Here is a 20,869-nt window from a genome sequence, read left to right as displayed (position 1 = left end):
GTGTGTGTGTGTGTGTGTGTGTGTGTGTGTGTGTGTGTGTGTGTGTGGAGGCTAGTGTTGTAATGAGTCATTTCCGACAGAGAGACTGGTGGAGGATGGATGTAACTGGTGAGAAGAAAGGTGTGAGGAAATGTGGGAGAAAGATGAGAGACCTAAGCAGCATATGAGGAGGATAAGAGAAGAGGGAGTACAGTGGAGTGTGTCAGTGCAGATGGGGACGTCTCTGTAAAGGTGAGAAGCGAGGGTGGTGAGTATAAACACAACATGTTTAGTCCCAGAATAGAGACTGGCATGATAATATTAATGATTCATTGCGGCAGTTAGGTGTACATACTGTGTTTTAAAAATTCATAATGCTCACATACTGTCGCCGAACTGAGGTCCACAGTTAGAAATGGTCCCTTAGGCTACTTTTCACATTAGCATTTATTACTATGATATCAGAGCACATTTAACTAAGCTACATCGCCTCAGATACTGGATCACTGAATTACTTTATAGTCCACATGGCAAATTAAAGGACAAACCAGTATAAAGTGTACTTAAACACGTCACTTCAAAGTCCCCCATAATTGGTGTGAAAAAGCCACAGCAAATCATTTTCACATGCCTCAAACCATTCAGTGACACATACTGCACTCTATAGAAACATCTGTATTTGTCATGTTTACTCACTCATTTATTCAGCCTCTTCCTTTACTTTCTCACATAGCCTACTTTAAATAAATGCTTGACACTTGTGACTAGTAAACACAACTGACAAAGCTGCACCCTCTTTCCAAGCTCAACCAAAGACAAAGCCAGAACTGCGTGAAATGTGTCTGATAGGGGTATTAAACACAGTGGGGAAAGTAATTATAGGATTTAAAAAAACAAAATAACCGAAAATGGGAAAATGACGTTGGTTAGAAGCGCTGAATTATCTTACTTAATCGACAAATCGCCCGGCCCTACGTTCACGCCAACATCCAAGTGGATAATGACGAGATATTGTGACTTTTCTGAAAGCTCAGATATCCTGAAAAACAAGAAAATAGGGATGCCTCACTTACATCAGCCAAAACAGTTGTTGAAGGTAATTAGACACATTTAATGGATACAGTGTTATACTGCTAACACACCTTATTCAGTTAAGTCATTTTACTATCCCTGATGGAAACTTGATTTGCAGTCAGTGCAGTACAAATACACTAAAAGACAACATTACAAAATAAAATAGCACAAAAATGTTTCCTGTAAATACATTACAGCAGCAGTCTCTAATAATTTTAACCCCGACTCATAGCTGGGCAATATATCGATATTATATTGACGTTGTGATATGAGGCTAGATATTGTCTTAGATTTTGGATATCGTGATATTGTATTATGGCATATGTGTTGTTTTTTCATGGTTATACTGGCTGCATTACTGTAAAGTCATGTCATTTTCTGAACTTACCAGACTGTTGTAACTGTTCTATTATTTGCCTTTACCCACTTAGTCAATATATCCACATAACTGATGATTATTCATCAAAAATGTTGTGTAAACAGTTTGTGAAAGCACCAATAGTCTATGCTACAATATCGTTGCAGTATCGATATCGAGGTATTTGGTAAAAAACATTGTGATATTTGATTTTTTCCATATCACCCAGACATACCGCAACTAGACAAACTCTGTGATTGTAAATGTAAATGTAAATGTGCTGTATTTATATAGCGCTTTTCCAGTCTTAACAACTGCTCAAAGCGCTTTTACATCTACAGGGAACATTCACCATTCACACACATTCATACACTGTGGCCGGGGCTGCCGTACAAGGTGCCACCTGCTCATCAGATAAACATTCACACACATTCACACTCCGATGCGCAGCACCGGGGGCAACTCGGGGTTCAGTGTCTTGCCAAAGGACACTTCGACAATGACTGCAGGGGCGGGGATCGAACCACCAACCTTCCGATTGGCAGGCAACCGCTCTACCACTGAGCCACAGCCGCCCCAATGTACTGTCTTGAGTCCTTTAAAGTCAACGCTTTCAAGTCGTAAACATGGAAATCTTTTCCATCCTATATGAGAGGAACATGACACAAGCAAAGATTGAGTTGCATCATGGGAAATTAAGGACTAAGTGTTTTGGGAGCTTGACCCATAACAGGGACTTAGTCAGGATAGTCAAGATATCTGCAGCTTCTGTTATTACTATGCTTTGAAAATATCTTCCTTTTGTGACTTGGCCATCTTTATGGAAGTTTAATACTATTTCAGTGGAGTACCCCTTTAAATTCAAGATGATAATAGAAAATATATGATAAATATATCCAGAAAGTGGATTAATACCATGTGAAAGCCCTGATGTAGGTCATTGTTATAATGTTCTAAGGACCAGTGATGGAGTACTCCAGTCCTGGACTCGTGACTTAACTTGGACTTGCGCACTGAGGACTTGGACTTACGGATTTATGAAATCATATTAAAGCATTCATGAAATAGGACTCGGAAGTTGGATGAAGTTTCCAACTACTTTTACGTGGCAGTGATGGAGTCACTATTCTCTGGACTCAAGACTCAACTCGGACTTAGAGTTAGGTAATGGTGACTCAGACTCAAACATTGGGAACTCTAGACTTGACTGGGACTTGATCACTGGGGACTCTAGACTTGATTGGGACTCAAACACTGGGGACTCTAGACTTGACTGGGACTCGAACACTGGGGACTCTAGACTTGACTGGGACTTGAACACGACCACTGGGGACTTTAGACTTGACTGGGACTCGAACACTGGGGACTCTAGACTTGACTGGGACTTGAACACTGGGGACTCTAGACTTAACTGGGACTTTAACACTGGGGACTCTAGACTTGACTGGGACTCAAACACTGGGGACTCTAGACTTGACTGGGACATTAACACTGGGGACTCTAGACTTGACTGGGACATTAACACTGGGGAATCTAGACTTGACTGGGACTCAAACACTGGGGAATCTAGACTTGACTGGGACATTAACACTGGGGAATCTAGACTTGACTGGGACTCAAACACTGGGGAATCTAGACTTGACTGGGACTCAAACACAGGGGACTCTAGACTTGACTGGGAGTCAAACACTGGGGACTCGACTACAACACTGGCTGAGGACAGAGTGAGGGAAAACAAAGTGGCAACATCTTTTTGTTCATGACAGCATCCATAGACATAAAGACAAAGAGAAGCTCATTTCCTGGGCGCCTGGGTAGCTCACCTGCTAGAGCGCACACCAGAGGCTCAGTCCACAACGCAGCGGGTTCTGTTCCGACGTGCGGCCCTTTGCTGCATGTCGTTCTGCTTCTCACTATTCCCTTTCATGTCTGGAGCTGTAAAAAAAAAGAAATAAAGGCTGAAAATGCCTAAAAAATATTTCCATGACAACATGAATAAAGTCTCAGCTAACTGTCCTGTCACAGACAAATATCTGCCACAGACCAGGAAGTTCTGTCATCCGGCCGCTTGAGCACTGCGGTCACGACAGGAGATCAGGCTCGTCTCGCCGCCGCCATGTGTGAGCTTTCATCGGGCCACTACACAGCCTTCTGAGCGGAAACCAGACCACCAACACATGCCATGAAGGCATTCCACTGTACACACACACACACACACACACTCACACACTCACACACAGGCAGACACTCAAAGGCACACAAACACACGTGTCAGCACCATTTATAACAGACCACAGTTTGATGAGGTGTGTCACGGGTCTGCAAGGAGTCGAACCCTCTATGTGTGTATGTGAGTGGGCGAGAGAGAGAGAGAGAGAGAGAGAGTAGGATAGCAGTTAGTAATCACTTAATCACATATTAGCCATCACTGTTCATCAACCAACTCCAGAAAGTCCCTGCACTAGACAGGCGTATAATGTCATTCAGCGGATGTGTGTTTATGAATATTTAGATGCGTGTATATGGTGAGCTGCCAGCGGAAGGCGAAAGTAATCTATGTATTTATACGTCTTTATGTTTGAATTAGCTGAGAATTGAAATGAATAAACATTCCAATGTAGCATGCAGCCTGTCAGGACGCCTTCAAAGTGCTTGTGTGTCCTCAGTGTTGTAAATCCCCAGATTTTAGATTTTGCTGGGATGCTTTGCCCAAGTTTCTTTCTATTTTTAAAGCTGAGTTGGTAGGTATTTGTTAAGCGAGAGAAGGAGAAGTAGTTATAATGAAAATGTCAAATACTACTCTCTCACACACACATAACCATTTAGCTGTCAGTGCAGTTGGACGGAAAACAGGCCCTGCAGTGGGCTTTGACTACCCCAGTGTGTGGTGTGTGGGAGTCCAGTCACAACTTCATGTAATTCATGCGGACAGTGTTGTTACCAGTGGGATACCTGCAGCATGTAAAAAAAAAAACAAGAAAAAAAGAATTTGTAATTTACTAGGCTGTTTTTCTGTTTGTGTGGAGATGTGTTTTATTTAATGTTTTCCCTCGGGGAATTCTGCACTTGTGGATTACTTATATATTATCACTTTTATATCATCAGCTGTCAAGATGATATGGCAAAGTTTTTAGCAAACAGTTGCTTATTTGTACATCCAGCAGATATGAAACAACATACTGGCGTATGTAATGGTAGTCGGGTTTGGCCCCGACCTGCGGCCCTTGTCTGCATGTCATTCCCCCCTCTATCTCCCCTTTTATGTCCTCAGCTGTCCTGTCAAATAAGGGACTAAAAATGCCCCAAAAATAATCATTATAAAGACAAAGAAGAAATGTAGCATAGGAAATACCTTATCATGCAATGACAAACGTATTTTGTCACTTTTGTAATCTATTGGGTTTCTTTTTAGATGGAAACTTTTAGTAATATTGCCCACTGATTTTAGCGGATCGAACCAGCTTGTGTACCCTGTCATCCTCCCTCCTTTCTTTTGCTAAAGAAGACTCTCCATGCCATCTCTTTGTTTGGTTTAGGGACCAAACATACAATTTCCCTGACTGCTGTTTTGTTGTGGTAAAAAAAAAGTACTAGAATCAGTTCTGAAGAATTGTCTTCCTCCTGTATTATTAGTTGGGACGTGTTCTTTGTTTTGGATTTCAGCAGTTACAGCATCATCTCATCTTAGAGGAAAGACCTCCAGTGTGGTGTTTGCACCCGGCTATGCTTTCAACAGCTTTTAAGCACACGCCAAACTCGATTTGATGATAAGTGTACTGGAGCTCTCAGAGAAGCCTTAGAACAGAAGCACCATGTCATGTCAGTCAGCACTTTACTACCAGATACTGCGCGTGTGTGCAAGGGACAGAGGGAAAGAGAAAGTGAGAGGAGAGGAGAAAAATACACTTCCACTTGTGGGGGATAACAAGAGATAATGAGGACTCAGTGAAGCAAATGTGTGTGAACGAGCAGAAGAATGAATGTGAAAGATAGATAAAAACATATCGCAGTACATGGAAAACACATGACAGGATGAGCATCCCCCACCTTTAATTTATTCATTTAATTATTTTTGTTTTCATTAAGCGAGGATCTGGGTCAGACTCTGGATTGCGTGTGTGTGTGTGCTTGAATATGTGTGTGTAAGAGAGAGGAAGGAAAAAAGACAAGCAGCGTTTTTTCAATGGAGACTGAATGAGGCTGTTTGCAGATGAGTGGGCACATGCAGGATAGACGACAGGCACGCTGTTGTGTAGACAGACTGGCATTCAGAGAGAGACATGTGCGCCAGCTGTTTGTCATCTTCCTTTCCGCGGCCCCGTGGTCAGAAGCCAACAGGTGTTTGTTCATTCAAATGACAGATACAGACAATTTAACCATAAATGCGCGTGGACTTTTCTTTATTTTTTAGCACGGGAAAAACCTTCTCAAAACAGCCGCGATACTGCTGCCCGATTGCCAGTAGTCTGTTATTGTTAGTTAATTAGTTTGTTGTGTGTCACTTTTGACATCACAAACGCAGCGGTTAACGTTTCCTGCTACAGCTTTCCAATACAGTGCGCAAAACTGCAAACTCTGCCTGTACAACGATCTTTGCTAATGAACGTCTCTCCTCCGTTCAGAGGTCAACGAGAGACAGAGAGACGGAGACATCAGGAGTGCAGATTACAGCTAAAACAATGAGTCAAATAATCCATTAGTCAATCGTCGCTTAAGCTGTTAAACCATTATTATCGTTTGAGCTCAAGCAGAAATATCAAGTATTTGTTGGTTTTACCTTGTCAAATGTGAGCGATCTGTTTCTGACATAAAACATCCTCAATTGTTCTTAAACACACCAAAAGTCTTTATTTGTGGTTTGAGGATCAGTAACAAATTCAAATGTACAAAGATAGTTTCAAATATAGTTAGTTACAGCCCCAAATTGATATGTTCCGTGTTGGTCAACTGTGTGATTTCCTTGTTTGCTGACTCCATAAACTGGCCAGATCTGACAGACAGGAGTATCCTCTGCATGAAGTGTGAAAATAGTCCAATATCCCATCTATACCTGTAGAGATTATTTTTTTATGTGGACGAGAATCTTGTCTGTGTCACATAATTGAAGATTCCTGGTGTTATATATGTCTTTTATAGTGAAGGGTGGCCCCAGGGAAATATTTGGTCCATTTAAAGTGGGAAAGGAATGAGGGGAGGAAAAATGACAGGGAGATGGAGTGATAAGGAAAGCAGGAGAGATATGGAAACGATGGAGAAGATAAGAAGCTCATTATTCTGTTCCTATATTTGGCTCTCCATAACCTCCACTCTAATTCTCGCGCGTACAGTGGAGACATCCTCTGTGCAGGCCTACCTCCGACTGAACTGGTCGCCTGCACGCCCGTCTGTGTGTGCCTCCCCAGTACCTCTGTAGTTCAGTGGTCGTCATGACAACATTAGATCGTCTGACATATGAGGGTGTTTTCCGTGAGGTTGATGTATAATGAGCCGAGGTCTTTTGTTTCCAGAAGAAGATATTCATCAGTCTGACCTCTCCCCTCTCCAGAGCAGATAAGCGTGGTGCATGTAGCGACTCTTTCTGCTGCTGCAGGGAGTTTTACCCGCTCCTCTTTGTTTGTGACGGCCCTCGTCTCAGCGACGCCGCCGGGCTTCATTTGACTTGCCATCACAAAACTGAAATGCATCACTCTGTGTTTTTAGTGTTTGAACGTTGACTGACCCTCCTACCCAGAAGTGTTGACTTTTTTGTTTTGCCTCTGGGAGAAGAGAGGCTTTACACACTCAATAATCCGATTAGCGGCCCTTATCCAGACTCCATATGCGAACAATTCCATTTTTATTTACATTACCATGCATGTAGTGCAGACTGAATAGTACTGACCACGATAAACACTTGGGTTACACTAGGCGCGGTAAAATGGGGGACATTTTGTAAATGGAAAAAGAGAACCGGAGAGTTCAAAGTTCAAATCCTCCACACAGCTGACTAATGACAGGTTTCAGAAAGTTAGAAAATGGACAGACACAGATCCCCCCTGATCTGGAAAGCTGTAGGAAGAGGGGATTTCCAAAGCTATGTGGACATCTGACAAGTGATCCTAATGGAGTACATTGATCCCTCCTCTTGTCCCTACTTTCCTTCTACACTACTGTCCATCGCTCGCTGTCAACAACAGGAAAGTGGGTTAAAGATGGTAAGATAAAAATTATTATATATAAAATATGCGATAACGTTGCAGAATATTGTGATAATGATATTACATGTGATACATAAACAGATATTAAATGTGGGTCTACTCGGTTCTGCTGCGTTCAGTATACTGCTGAAATACAACAAATTGCTTGTTGAATTTAAAACAAATGGAGCCAACATTGTTTTATTGAACAAACTGAACAATGAATTGAATTTAAAAGGCACCACTGAAAAAAGAATGAGTTACATTTTAAAGTGCAGTTTATCCATTTCCTTTTAATTAACACAGTTGTTTTTAGCCAGACTCAGTGGTGAGTGAAATCAGAGGCAGAGGGACAGACACAGAGCTGTACCCGAGCCAAAGAAGCACATATTTTAATGATTAACTTTTTTTTTTATTCAACTGCCAAAAAACTGCCCGAAAATCGATCTATCCCTAATCCGTTCCTAAAAAAACATTACCAACATTGTAATTTAATACAGGGTGAATAGGAAATAGGTGTGTGAAATAGGTGGAGTGTCCCTTTTGAGTTTTTATCCCGGTCCTTGTTTTGTGGATCATCTCACAAAAAGGCTTCAGCGAGCCTTATTGGGACTCTCAGTGCGATTAAACGTGAAAACCGCTCTTAAAGCAAAATTGCAATATGTAGCACCATTCATCATAGAGCTACACTTCTTGACAGATTTACAGGTGTACAAGGAATCACAAACAAGAGAGGTCTGACAGCTTTTCAACACAGGAAGTCCCTGGACCCTAGAACGAAAAGTACCATTTATCACTATACAAAGAACAGGACTGATGCTGTCTGCTTCTGTGATAAAAAGCTAGCGGATCAAAATGAACCTTCAACACCAGCTTAACCCTTGTGTGGTACTCAGGTCACATTTGACCCATTTTCAAAGTTTTTTTCAAATCAGAGAGATGGGTTTCTTCCAACCAAATTTTCAGGGGTTGGGTTGGGTTGTATGGAACTCATACACAATTTTTCACAATTCTTGTTTTATTCAATTTCATAGCATTAAGAAAAGAAAATACATACATACATACATATTTAAATGGTTGTAAAACAGTATCCTGACATTTAACATAATTTTTTATGTCATAATCTTTTCATAACATTTTGACTGACACCAGTCTGCGATTCACTCAACATCCTCTGATCTTCTTAGTCAAAATAATTCATAATTTCTGCTTTTGTTAACTCAAAAATGAGATTTGATGTAATATTTCATTTAAATTAGGTTTATCAATAAATAAATAAGACCTTTTAAAAAAGCGTCAAAAGCATTTAAAAAAAAAAAAACGTGGCAAAAAAAGTGTATTTTCAATTAGTACCCGGAAGGGCAAGAATGATCGACAGGAAGACAACAGGGGTTAATATCAGAGCAGCGGTTTGAATGCAAATGCAGAATAAGTGAGGGTAGGACAGGCGAGGGAGAGTGTTGGAGAGGTCAGGACAGCGGGACAGCGGGACAGCGGGACACACTGACGGACAGTGAGTGCAGAGGGCTGCTAATCCCAAAGTAAAGTAGATTAGGGTAGCGGCTTGGTGCTCCGTCCCAGCCTGTCTGGAGTATATGGAGCTGCCACAAACTGCTGTCTGTGGTGCTGTGTTGACCAGAATGCTGCACCATATCACTCAGGTCCACTCTGAAGTCCTCGACTCTGCTCAAACCCGTCTGTCATCTCCTACGTGTCACTCCACCCGCTCTACAGAGACCTGCTGTCGCACAAGGTCTGTCTGTGTTACTCTAGTCTATATATACTGTGTGTGTGTGTGTGTGTCTGTGTGTACTGGACAACTTGTGTTTATGTAGGTTAATGTCTTGCTAGTTTAGTCCTTTTCTGATCTATTGAGTTTTTTAACATTTCACTGAATGACTTTTTTTTTTGTCATGCACAGATCGACTAATTTTCATTTTTGACAACCATATTTTTCTTTCCTCTGTCTCTCCTTTTGCTTTTGCAAAATATGTCTACGTATAATATATATACATGCAGTGGACACTGTGCTTTTAGCTAATCATGATTTAGCATGTAGTGTCTCTCTATATATGTCAATTTTCATTACAAAGTTACAAAACAACCCAAGGGTTTGGTGCAAAATGAGCTTATGTTTTTAGCAAAATTAATATACAACTAAATTGTAAATTTTGGTTGGTGGTTCGATCCCTGGCCCTGCAGTCCCATGTCAAAGTGTCCTTGGCCAAGACACTGAACCCCGAGTTTCCCCCGATTCTGCGCCATCGGAGTGTAAATGTGTGTGAGTGTTTATCTGATGAGCAGGTGGCACCTTGTACGGCAGCCTCGGTCGCAGTGCATGAATGTGTGTGGCTGAATGGTTCCTGTACTATGTAAAAGTACATTTGTACTTCCGTCATTTGTACATTTACACTTAACTGTTCATGGAGGATACAAATTTTCTGAATCTTAAAAGGACCCAATGGCATTTTTGACCACTAGCAGCCCTAAAATATGTTCTAAGGATCAGCGTTCGCAAATGTTAGGCATCAAGGATACATTTGTAAAAGCATGAATAGTCACTTGCTCAAAAAATCTTTTCATTTAAACTTTTTTCTCTGCTGTAAATAAGGTTTTTTGAAGAGCCCCTAATTTACTCCTTTTCAGCATCATATTTGTACTCTAGGGGTCTACTAGAATAGGTTTACATGCTTTGATGTTGAAAAAACATGTTATGTTATGCTCACGCTGCCCATTGCTGCTCATCGCCTTCCCAAAAATCCCGGTCTGCTCTGATTGGTCAGCTGGCCCACTCTGTTGTGATTGGTCAACCATTGTCAAATAAGCACTGGACGGGCTGTGCCTGCTCTGGCAGGACCAATGGGCAGCATGTATTAATTGAGGAAATTTCAGACAGGAATGTGGGCAAAGATTTCAGGCAGTTGAAAAAAATAAGCGCTGTCATCATCCGATATGACAACACAACAGTGCATGTCACCCCGTGTGACAAGGCTTATATCTGCACAGCATGACATTCAGGAAATGGATAGGAAACTTGGGGGGGTTGATGGGAACTTTAAACGCCGCTGTAAAAGTTCGACGGCAACACAGTGTCTGAAAGCACAACACCACAAAGATGAAGGGAAAGGCAGCGGGGAAAGTAGAGGAGTCTGTGTGTGCGTGTGTATATATATATTTCTACATTTACTGAGTGCAATCATTACAACTCTGTATCTGTGTCTTGTTTATTGATACCAGCAACCCTGTAACCCACGTAGTTGACCTTTCACTTTTGTGCAGACGTGACTAAAGACGTGTCCATGTGCATAACGTGCACTGTGAACAGGAATTCCGCAGGATTTCAGTCCTTAACATCATTTTTAAAAGTTCAAAGTACAATCGCTGAACCCATGAGATATTGTGTCAATAGCTCTCAGGTGTCTGAATGAATGAGTTATGATCCTAGTGGCCTAGGCTTTATCTACTCTACTACGTTTTGGTTTAAAAACAAATTTCCTTTGCTAAAGTTCACACTAGCACACTAGAGGGTAGGTACACACACCGCTTCCCGCCTTTTGGGTTTGAGAAGTCCGAGGTTGTTTTGTAGTCTAGACAGGCTAAATAGACCTTTGGAAAAAAATGATACAAGTCAGTCAGTTGTATCGGTTACATAAGCTTACATATCTTTACAGTAAGAGTTTCACCTCATCATTGGTCCGAGCAAAAAAATCCCTGCTCTTACTTTTCACCGTTCTCCAAAGTAATTTCTGTATTTTCAGTTTATACATCCATGGTTTTGAACTGCAAACTAACATCGGACAATCTGCTTTCTGGTTACAGGTTGTTTATATGGAGCTTTAGTGTTGATTTTGCAGTCACACGCCCACATTAACTCAGGTTAATCTGTGTGTGTGTGTGTGTGTGTGTGTGTGTGTGTGTGTGTGTGTGTGTGTGTGTGTGTGTGTGAGACAAAGATAAATCATGTCGGAACCTTTTCCACATTAATTTAACGTGAACAATTCAATTGAAAAACTTAAATCTTTGAGGGGAAAAAATAAAAACGTACAATAAACCTGGTTGCACACTCTTAAACTAATCCTCAAGCACGTTTTGATTTTATTACAGCACTCTTTTTGTCCAGAAGTCTATTAGCATGGCACATCTTAACGTGGCAATATTTGCCCACTCTTCTTTGCAAAAGTGCTCCAAATCTGTCATATTGCGAGGACATCTCCTGTGCACAGCCCTCTTAAGATCACCTCACAGACGTGATTGGATTCAGGTCTGGGCTCTGGCAGGCCATTCCAAAACGGGAATCTTCTTTTGGGGAAGCCATGCTTTTGTGGATTTGGATGTGTGCTTTGGGTAGTTGTTATGCTGAAAGGTGAACTTCCTCTTCATCTTCAGCTTTCTGACGGAAGCCAGAAGGTTTTGTGCCAAATTGCCTGGTATTTGGTAATTCCCTCCATCCTGACTAAGGCCCCGGTTCCAGCTGAAGAAAATCAGACCCAAAGCATGATGCTGCCACCACCTTGCTACACTGGGGGTTTGGTGTTCTTTGGGTGATGTAGAGTAGTGTTTTTGCACCAAACATATCTTTTGGAATTATGGCCAAAAAGTTCAAAAGTTATTCCCACATGCTTTTGGGAGACTTGATTTTTGTTTTTGCGAACTTCAGCCGGGCTTGGATGTTTTTCTTTGTAAGAAAAGGCACCGTACCCCAAAGCCCATTCATATGAAGAATACGGGAGATGGTTGTCACATGTAGCACACAGTCAGTACTTGCCAGAAATTCCTGCACCTCCTTTAATGTTGCTGTAGGTCTCTTAGAAGCCTCCCTGAGCAGTTTTCTTCTCGTCTTTTCATCAATTTTATCAAATTTATGTCTCTGTTGTGCCATATTTTCTCCACTTGATGATAACTGTCTTCACTGTGTTGCATGGTATATTTAATGCTTTGACAATTCTTTTGTACCCTTCTTCTGACTGATATCTTTCAACAATGAGATCCCTCTGCTGGACCACGGGCTTGGCTCTGACACGCAACTAAGAAAATGTCGGGAAATCCTCCTGGACAGCAGAACTTTATTTGTGATTTATCAGAGTCACTTTACGTGATGGCAGGTGTGTAATGACAATTCAACATGAGATTTAATGTGATTGGTTAATTCTAAACACAGCCACACCCCCAGTTTTAAGAGGGTGTGCGCACTTATGCAATAAGGTTATTGAAAGGTTTTTATTTTTCAACCTCGAAGATTTCAGTTTTTTTTTCAATTGAATTGTTCACGTTATAGGTCACTCTAAAAGTGGAAAAAGTTCTCACATGATTTATTTTAGTCTCATTTTTTTTACGTCACAAAAACCTGCCATTTTACCATGGGTGTGTAGACATTTTATGTCCACTGGACATCTTACGATCTACGATTAGCTCTGTCTGCCTGACTCTGAACAGCTGTTTCCTGTTTTGAAATCATGACTCAAATTTCAAATCAATGGTGGATACAGTAGATGCCATATCCATGTGCAATTGTTATAGTTACCATGTGGGCTGATGCACACCTAATGCATGAGGTGCAGACACAATGACTAGCAGATGTGTCTGCACTTGGCTGCTGTGAGGAGACAATGCAGGACACGTGTCTGTGTGGTTTGTGAGATCTCTTTTCCTGTAGCATCTTCAGAGTTTTAGGACCTTGAGGAGAAATAAAAGATGAGTAGAATTCACACAGTATGAAATATTCATATGTCACGTTCATACATGTGAATCATGTCGATAATAAAATGTAGTCTGTGGCATGAGCCGCAAAAAAACATTAGGTTGGTGAAAGCAGCATATCTGCTGTAGTAGAGACAGCAGTGTGCTAGATGCAACTTGATGTTTCCACAGGGATGTTTTTTTCATACTTGTGGAAAGCTATTGTGTAGCTACTGTGTATTGCCTTATGGCAGTAATGTTCTTATTAGGGCTGCACAACTCATCGTTTTTTATCGTCACCACGATATCAACTGGCTTGATAAACACATCACTAAAGGCTGCTAAGGCTGTGTTAGTTGAAATAAAGTATTAATAGAAAACTGTGCTTTAAAATGTAACTGTCATTCTTTTTTAAGTGGTGCCTTTTATAGTCAAATCAGTGTTCAATTTGTTCAATAAAAGAATGTTAGAACAGATTTTCCTTTGTTTTAGTTTATCAACTAAGTTGTTGTATTTGAGCAGAAAACTGAGAGCAACAGAATGGAGTACACTTTAATAAATGTTTATTTATCGCAAAAATATTGTTATTGCGATATTCAGCAAGTTGAAGTAATAATAATAGTGATAACATAAAGTAATAATTCAATCTACACAGCTCTACAAAGAAGGAAATATGTCGTAATATTGCATAATCGCCTCATAATGTTATCGTATCACTTCTTCTTACTGTTGCAGCCTGAGCAGAAGCTACATTTTTTTCATTTCATTTAATTAAGACACTGCTTTCAGGTTTGCCAGTAAAGAGATTTACCAATACTACTACTGTTACAGGCACGTAGTCTTTTTACTAAACTTTTCTGCTGTACAGTATGTGACCCGTTTCTTTTGCCAAACAGCACCAATATCAAATTAGCTGGGGAGTCTTTAAGCTAGTGTGTTTTGGCACTAGAACCTAAATGGCAGTGTCAGCGCAGATGTGTCTGTAGCTGTAATGTAATCAGCGCTTTAGAGTGACGATCTTAAATCTGTTGAGCTACTCTGCACATGTTGCCCAGCCCCTGTCTAATTGCAGGATTTGCCCTTTATGAGACATTTAATCGACAAATGGTGCATCGATGTAGTGAGAGTCTGCAATCAGAGATTTAATTTTTGGGGTTTTCTCAATCTCTGGTGCTGGAGATGGCCACCTATCACTACCTGATCTGTGTGTGTGTGTGTGTGTGCGTGTGCGTGTGTGTGTGCTTGTTTGTGTATGTGCGTGTGTGCGTATGTTAATGATTTAGGGTCTCTGTGGGACTCTGAGAGGAGGACTCGGCACGTGGCAGCGAGGGGTCAGCAGTGACAGACGCAGACCAGCAGATGTTAGAGAAAAAGGAATGGGGGGGTGCAGAAGGGAGGGCACAGAGGGGCAAGACGAGAGGAAGAAGATTGGCAGTGGAAAACGTAGTCGGAGGAGTGGAGAGGGAGGTGCTGGATTGATGGATGGATGGGCAGAGATAGAGGAGATGTGGCGCTCAGAGAGAGGGAGGAGAGGGTAGAGATGAAGGGCTGGAGGAAGAGGAAGAGGGGAGAAAGAAACCATCGGGCAGTTGTAAAAAGCAAAGGACGGACATACATTCAAGTACAATCAAATTGAAACAGCAGTTGTGCACACACTAAGCCAGTGTTGAAAGATATTTGTTTATGAAAATGCTGACTGTAAACAGGAAAACGCTGACACATGTTTGTCATGTGACCTCAGGCCTCGTATTGTCACATGAAGGGTTTTTGAAAACTGACTTGCTGACAGGCTCTGTTATTCAGACTTTGAAATAGCAAACACTCCTACCAGCATAGTTTGATACCCTCATGATGTCCTCGGGTCAAATTGACCCTTTTTCCTATCAATGTTCTTTTTAACTACATAATTGTATTTACCCAAAATAACATGATTGATTCCATGCAACGCTCTTTGGCAAGTACAAATCTTTACTTTCATTAATTTTGGGGTGTCTTATTTAATTTTATAGCATTTGAAAAACAAACTGAAGTGGTTTTAAAATAGTATTGAGTAAGAGTTGACATATTCCAGTCTGTGATTATCATCAACATCCATTAATTTAATTTTAGTCTAAATAATTCCTAATTTCTGCTTTTCTAACTCAAACTTTAGGCATAATTTCCTATAAATTAGGTTTATTGAACATAAATTCCCAAATTAACTGTAAAACTAAAGTTAATAAGTCAGTGTTGTGTAGTGTTGAAAACGTCAAAAAAAGTGACAAACACGGAAAAAAGCATCAAACGTGTTGAAAAAAGAGACAAAAACGTAAGAAGAAGTTAAAAACATGTATAGAAAGCGTCAACAAAGTTGCTAATTTTCAATTTTGACGGGAAGACAACACAAGGGATAATTATTTAGGTGGAGCCTGCAATTTTGGGAAAAAGATTGTTAAAATTTCAATCAGGAGAGACTTTGTTGACAGTTTATTGATCGCATGAAGAACAAGGATGAATGGCGACTAGACTTCATCGCTACCGACATTTTTTAGAAGGGGTAGAGAAGCCATGAGAAGGCAGGAATGTCCCCCTGAGGAAGTATAGACACTGGTGGTGGTAAAGCTAGCCTGAAGATCTGGGAGCGGGGCTTCTGGTGGAGGACCCCTGGGTGCCTGGGCTGATGATGACTGGAGGTGAATGGGGTGAAGGAGGGGTTGCTCGATTTGCCCGAAATGACAGCTGACAGCGGCAGAGAGGAGAACAGATTTAAAGCGGGGATGCAATGATGTGATTGGCTCATGGAAATCATGGCAAATTCGGAAATTCTGAGTGAACGCCCTGAATCAGCTGATCAGATTAGGAAAGAGAGAAAGGAGACGAAAAGCATCGGAGTCTTCCTGAATAAACTTAGGCTGAGCTTCATTTGAACCCAGTACCCAAACAAACACAGCCTCTCCCGTCAGCTCTCCTTGCTTTGTACCGTCCCTCTCGCTCCCACTGCCTTTCTCTTTATTCTCTTTACACATCTCTGGCCTTTCACGAGCACCAACGCAGCTGTTGCTGTTTTGCTGAAATGTTGTGGTGTGACTCGGTCCAAGCCACTTTTGTTTCCCACTTATAGAGCCAGGGCTGTGTGTACACAGCGTGGAGATATTCGCTTAAATGGACAAAACATGTATTGGATTAGAATTGCATACTCCAATTTTAAGATGCTTCCAATTGATAAATAGGAGTGTCTGGCGATGCTAGTGCAAGCAGGCTTTCAGATATGTGTGCAGTAATGAAGACATGGCCTTCATGTATTGTGCAAAGAGCAAAGTTCAGACATGATACCCAGTGACGGGGTGATTAAAGAGCTAGAAAGAGAGCAAAAACTGCAAACTGTACACAGTGAAGCTGTGACTCACTTTAAGAGCTTTCCTCTAAGGACATGGAACAAGATTGTCTTAATGGAGGGAGAGAGGGGAAATATAAGCAGCCAATCGCAGTCTGTCTGTCCCTCCTGCTGCCTCCATTAACCAACATTGATTGTGCAGCCGGGCTGAAATAATGCCTACCTGCGGTACTTAGATGGCCAGTATCTGGGTCGTATATGTGTGTAAGGGGGGGAAAGAGTGGAGTGCCAGTGTGTTTCAGTCGGCCTTTCTTTGAGCGTGGCGGTTCTTGGCTAATCAATCTCCTGAATGTCCACGCGGCTGATAAAGATGACAACATTGCTCCTTTTAAGGGGCGTTTATAGGTTGAAGACTGGGGTTTGGCGATTATATTAGATTCAGTATTAGATTTCAGTTTGATATGGGCTAAATTAATGTTAACATGTGTTTACGGTTAAGGATTGAAATAGTCTCACATTGCCAGCCCTTTCCCCACCGTGCTATGGAGTACGGTCTGACCACACATTAATTCTGGAATAGGAGAAAAAAACGCTCTGGGATGTTTGCATGTCTCTAAGCTCCGGACCCAGCAACGGTGGCTCTGCAAAATTGTCTCGGGGAGGAGCTTGTTTTGGTGGAACGTTATCACCCTGCAATACACCACATTCAATATTAAATGAAGTTAACTGTACCAGTGTACTGCCATGTGTACTTCAACCATAACAATTCCACCAATCAATCCCAAAACTTCCCAGTTAGAGAGGAACAAATATTTTTTTGTAGATCTTTACAAAACATTTACCAAAAGAACCGAGCAACCATGCCTGGTTGCACGATCCAAATACATTCACAGCTCACACGCAGGATGTCTGGCAATTATCCTGGAAATGTACTTCCGTCGAGCCAGACTAGGGATGAAACTATTCAATTCAATTCAATTTTATTTATAGTATCAATTCATAACAAGAGTTATCTCAAGATACTATACAGATAGACCACACTCCAGAATTTACAAGGAACCAACAGTTCTAGTAGTTTCCTCCAGAGCAAGCAACAGTGCGACAGTGGCGAGGAAAAACTTCCTTTTAGGCAGAAACCTCGGTCAGACCCAGGCTCTTGGTAGGTGGTGTCTGACGGGCCGATTGGGGTTAGAATTTTGTAGTAGTTCATGGCATAGAAGGACGCTGTGCGGCATTACAAGGCACAGCAGGACGTAGCAGGACGTAGCTGGGCACTGCAGTGTAGTAGTTGAACATGGCATCACAGAACATGGAGCAGGACCAAGGCGACAGCTGCTACCCTGATTTTGGAGTCTCTCTGATCCAAGGGAACATGCTGGGGAAAAAGAACATAAGGACTCCGGGGAATGACTCCCCAGAGCTAGGTTAGTAACAAGCATTTCTGGGACATGGATGCACATAAATGAAAAGATGGAAAGATAGAGGAGAGAGGAGCTCAGTGTATCAAAATAAGTCCCCAGCTGTCTAAAATTATTATTACAGCAAAACCAAGAGAGACAAGGTAAAGAGAGCTCCAGCCCGGTCGGGCTAGAACTCTCCCCAACCGGATCGGGCTGTATGCCAAGTCTCCCTTTAGTTTTATTATATTCCTGATTATATGATAGATAAATCTGCCAACTATGTGACTAACTACTACTCCCTAACAATATTCAATTCTATGCCCTATCTAGTGTATCAAAATAAGTCCCCAGCTGTCTAAAACTATTATTACAGCAAAACCAAGAGAGACAAGGTAAAGAGAGCTCCAACCCGGTCGGGCTAGAACTCTCCCCAACCAAACTGGAACCTGGTTCCACAGGAGAGGGGCCTGAAAGCTGAACGCTCTAGCTCCCGTTCTACTTTTAGAGACTCTAGGAACCACCAGTAACCCTGCATTCTGGGAGCTTAGTGCTCTTGTAGGGTTGTAAGGTACTACGAGCTCTTTAAGATAAGATGGAGCCTGACCATGAAGAGCTTTGTAGGTGAGAAGAAGGATTTTAAATTCTATTCTAAATTTTACAGGAAGCCAATGCAGAGAAGCTAAAACCGGAGAAACGTGATCTCTTTTCCTGGTTCCCGTCAGAACACGTTCCGCAGCATTCTGGATCAGCTGAAGAGTCCTTTTACGAGCAGCCTGATAACAAAGAATTGCAGTAATCCAACCTAGAAGTAACAAATGCATGGACTAATTTTTCTGCATCATTTTTAGACAGGATATTCCTGATTTTTGCAATATTACATAGGTGAAAAAAGGCGATCCTTGAAATTTGCTTTAAGTGGGAATTAAAGGATATGTCCTGATCAAATATGACTCCAAGATTCTTCACAGTGGTGCTGGAGGCCAGGGTGATGCCATCCAGAGTAACTATATCTTTGGATAATGCGTCACGGAGGTGCTTGGGTCCGAGAGCAATAACTTCAGTTTTATCTGAGTTTAACATTATAAAATTACAGGTCATCCAGGTTTTAATATCCTGAAGGCACACTTGAAGTTTAGCTAACTGATTAGTTTCATCTGGCTTGATTAATAGATACAACTGAGTATCATCTGCATAACAAGGAAAGTTTATGGAGTGTTTCCTAATAATACTGCCTAAAGGAAGCATATATAAAGTGAACAGGATTGGACCGAGCACAGATCCTTGTGGGACTCCATAACTAACCTTGGCGTGCACAGAGGATTCATCGTTAACATGAACAAACTAAGATCGATCTGATAAATAAGACTTAAACCAGCTTAGAGCAGTCCCTTTAATGCCAATTAAATGTTCCAATCTCTGTAATAAGATATAATGGTCAATGGTATCAAATGCAGCACTAAGATCTAATAACACAAGTACAGAGATAAGTCCTTTGTCTGATGCAATTAGGAGGTCATTAGTAATTTTCACAAGTGCTGTCTCTGTGCTATGATGAACTCTAAAACCTGACTGAAAATCCTCAAATAAGCTGTTGCTATGCAGAAAGTCGCACAGCTGTTTGGCAACTGCTTTCTCAAGAATCTTAGAGAGAAATGGAAGGTTAGATATAGGTCTATAGTTGGCTAAAACATCTGGATCAAGGTTTGGCTTTTTCAGAAGAGGTTTAAATACAGCAACTTTAAAGTGCTGTGGTACATAGCCTGTTAATAAAGACAAATTGTTTTTTTCCAGTAGCGAAGTGTTGACTAATGGTAAAACTTCTTTAAGTAGCCTAGTCGGGATGGGTTTCAAGAGGCAGGTTGATGGCTTAGATGAAGAAATAATTGAATTAAATTGATAAAGATCAAGTGAAGCAAAGCGGTCTAAACATATATCTGGTTTTACAGCTGTTTCTAAGGTTCCTGAGTTTAGAGATAAGTCAGTACCAGTTAAAGGCATGTCTTGGTGAATTTTGCTTCTAATATTTATAATTTTATCATTGAAGAACCTCATAAAGTCGTTACTAGTAAGAGCTATGGGAATACTTGACTCAGTAGAGCTGTGACCTTCCGTTAGCCTGGCTACAGTGCTGAAAAGAAACCTGGGGTTGTTCCTATTTTCCTCTATTAATGACGAGTAGTACGCTGCTCTGGCATTACGGAGGGCCTTCCTATACGTTTTAAGACTATCTTGCCAGATTAAATGAGAATTTTCCAGTTTGGTGGAGCGCCAGATCTTCTCAAGTTTTCGCGATATTTGCTTTAATTTGCGAGTTTCAGTGTTATACCATGGAGCTAATCATCTTTGTTTTATTATCTTCTTTTTTAAAGGGGCAACAGAGTCGAGAGTCATTCGTAGCGAGCCTGCTGCACTATCAACAAAATAATCGATTTGGGAGGGACTAATAGCATAGGAGTCCTCCGTTACTTTGGGACTTGGTAATGAGTTAAATGCTAACGGAATCGCATCCTTAAATTTAGCTACAGCACTATCAGATAGACATCTTGTATAGAAGGTTTTGCCTAATGGCGTGTAGTTCAGCAGTATAAACTCAAAAGTTATCAAACAGTGGTTAGATAGAAAGGGATTCTGTGGGAACACTATTAAATGTTCAATTTCAACACCATATGCCAGAACAAGATCGAGGGTGTGATTAAAAAGATGAGTCGGTTTATGAACACTTTGAGAGAAGCCAATAGAATCTAATAGAGAGATAAACGCAGTGCTAAGGCTATCATTCTCATTGTCCACATGAATATTAAAATCCCCTACAAAAAATAACTTTGTCCGTTTTTAGCACTAAGTTTGACAGAAACTCTGCAAATTCGGATAAAAATTCAGAGTATGGACCAGG

At 41.2% G+C, this 20,869-nt stretch overlaps 1 protein-coding gene across 2 annotated transcripts in view; it reads left to right on the top strand.

Annotated features, from left to right (window-relative positions):
• The window catches only part of LOC117953663 (SPRY domain-containing SOCS box protein 4-like), a 92,998-nt gene that overhangs the window by 7,245 nt on the left and 64,884 nt on the right, over window positions 1-20,869 (top strand). Inside the window, exon 1 of one of the 2 annotated variants that reach the window (XM_034886919.1) lies at window positions 9,166-9,340. The exons of the other annotated variant lie outside the window; for it this stretch is intronic. The gene's annotated coding sequence lies outside the window, so the exon portion shown is untranslated. Of the gene's footprint in view, window positions 1-9,165; window positions 9,341-20,869 lie in introns of those variants that run through there. 2 annotated transcript variants of the gene reach the window in all.

The sequence above is a fragment of the Etheostoma cragini genome, chromosome 12 (assembly GCF_013103735.1).
Source record: "Etheostoma cragini isolate CJK2018 chromosome 12, CSU_Ecrag_1.0, whole genome shotgun sequence".
Classification (NCBI taxonomy): Eukaryota; Metazoa; Chordata; class Actinopteri; order Perciformes; family Percidae; genus Etheostoma; species Etheostoma cragini.
This window is presented reverse-complemented; position numbering and strand designations above follow the sequence as displayed.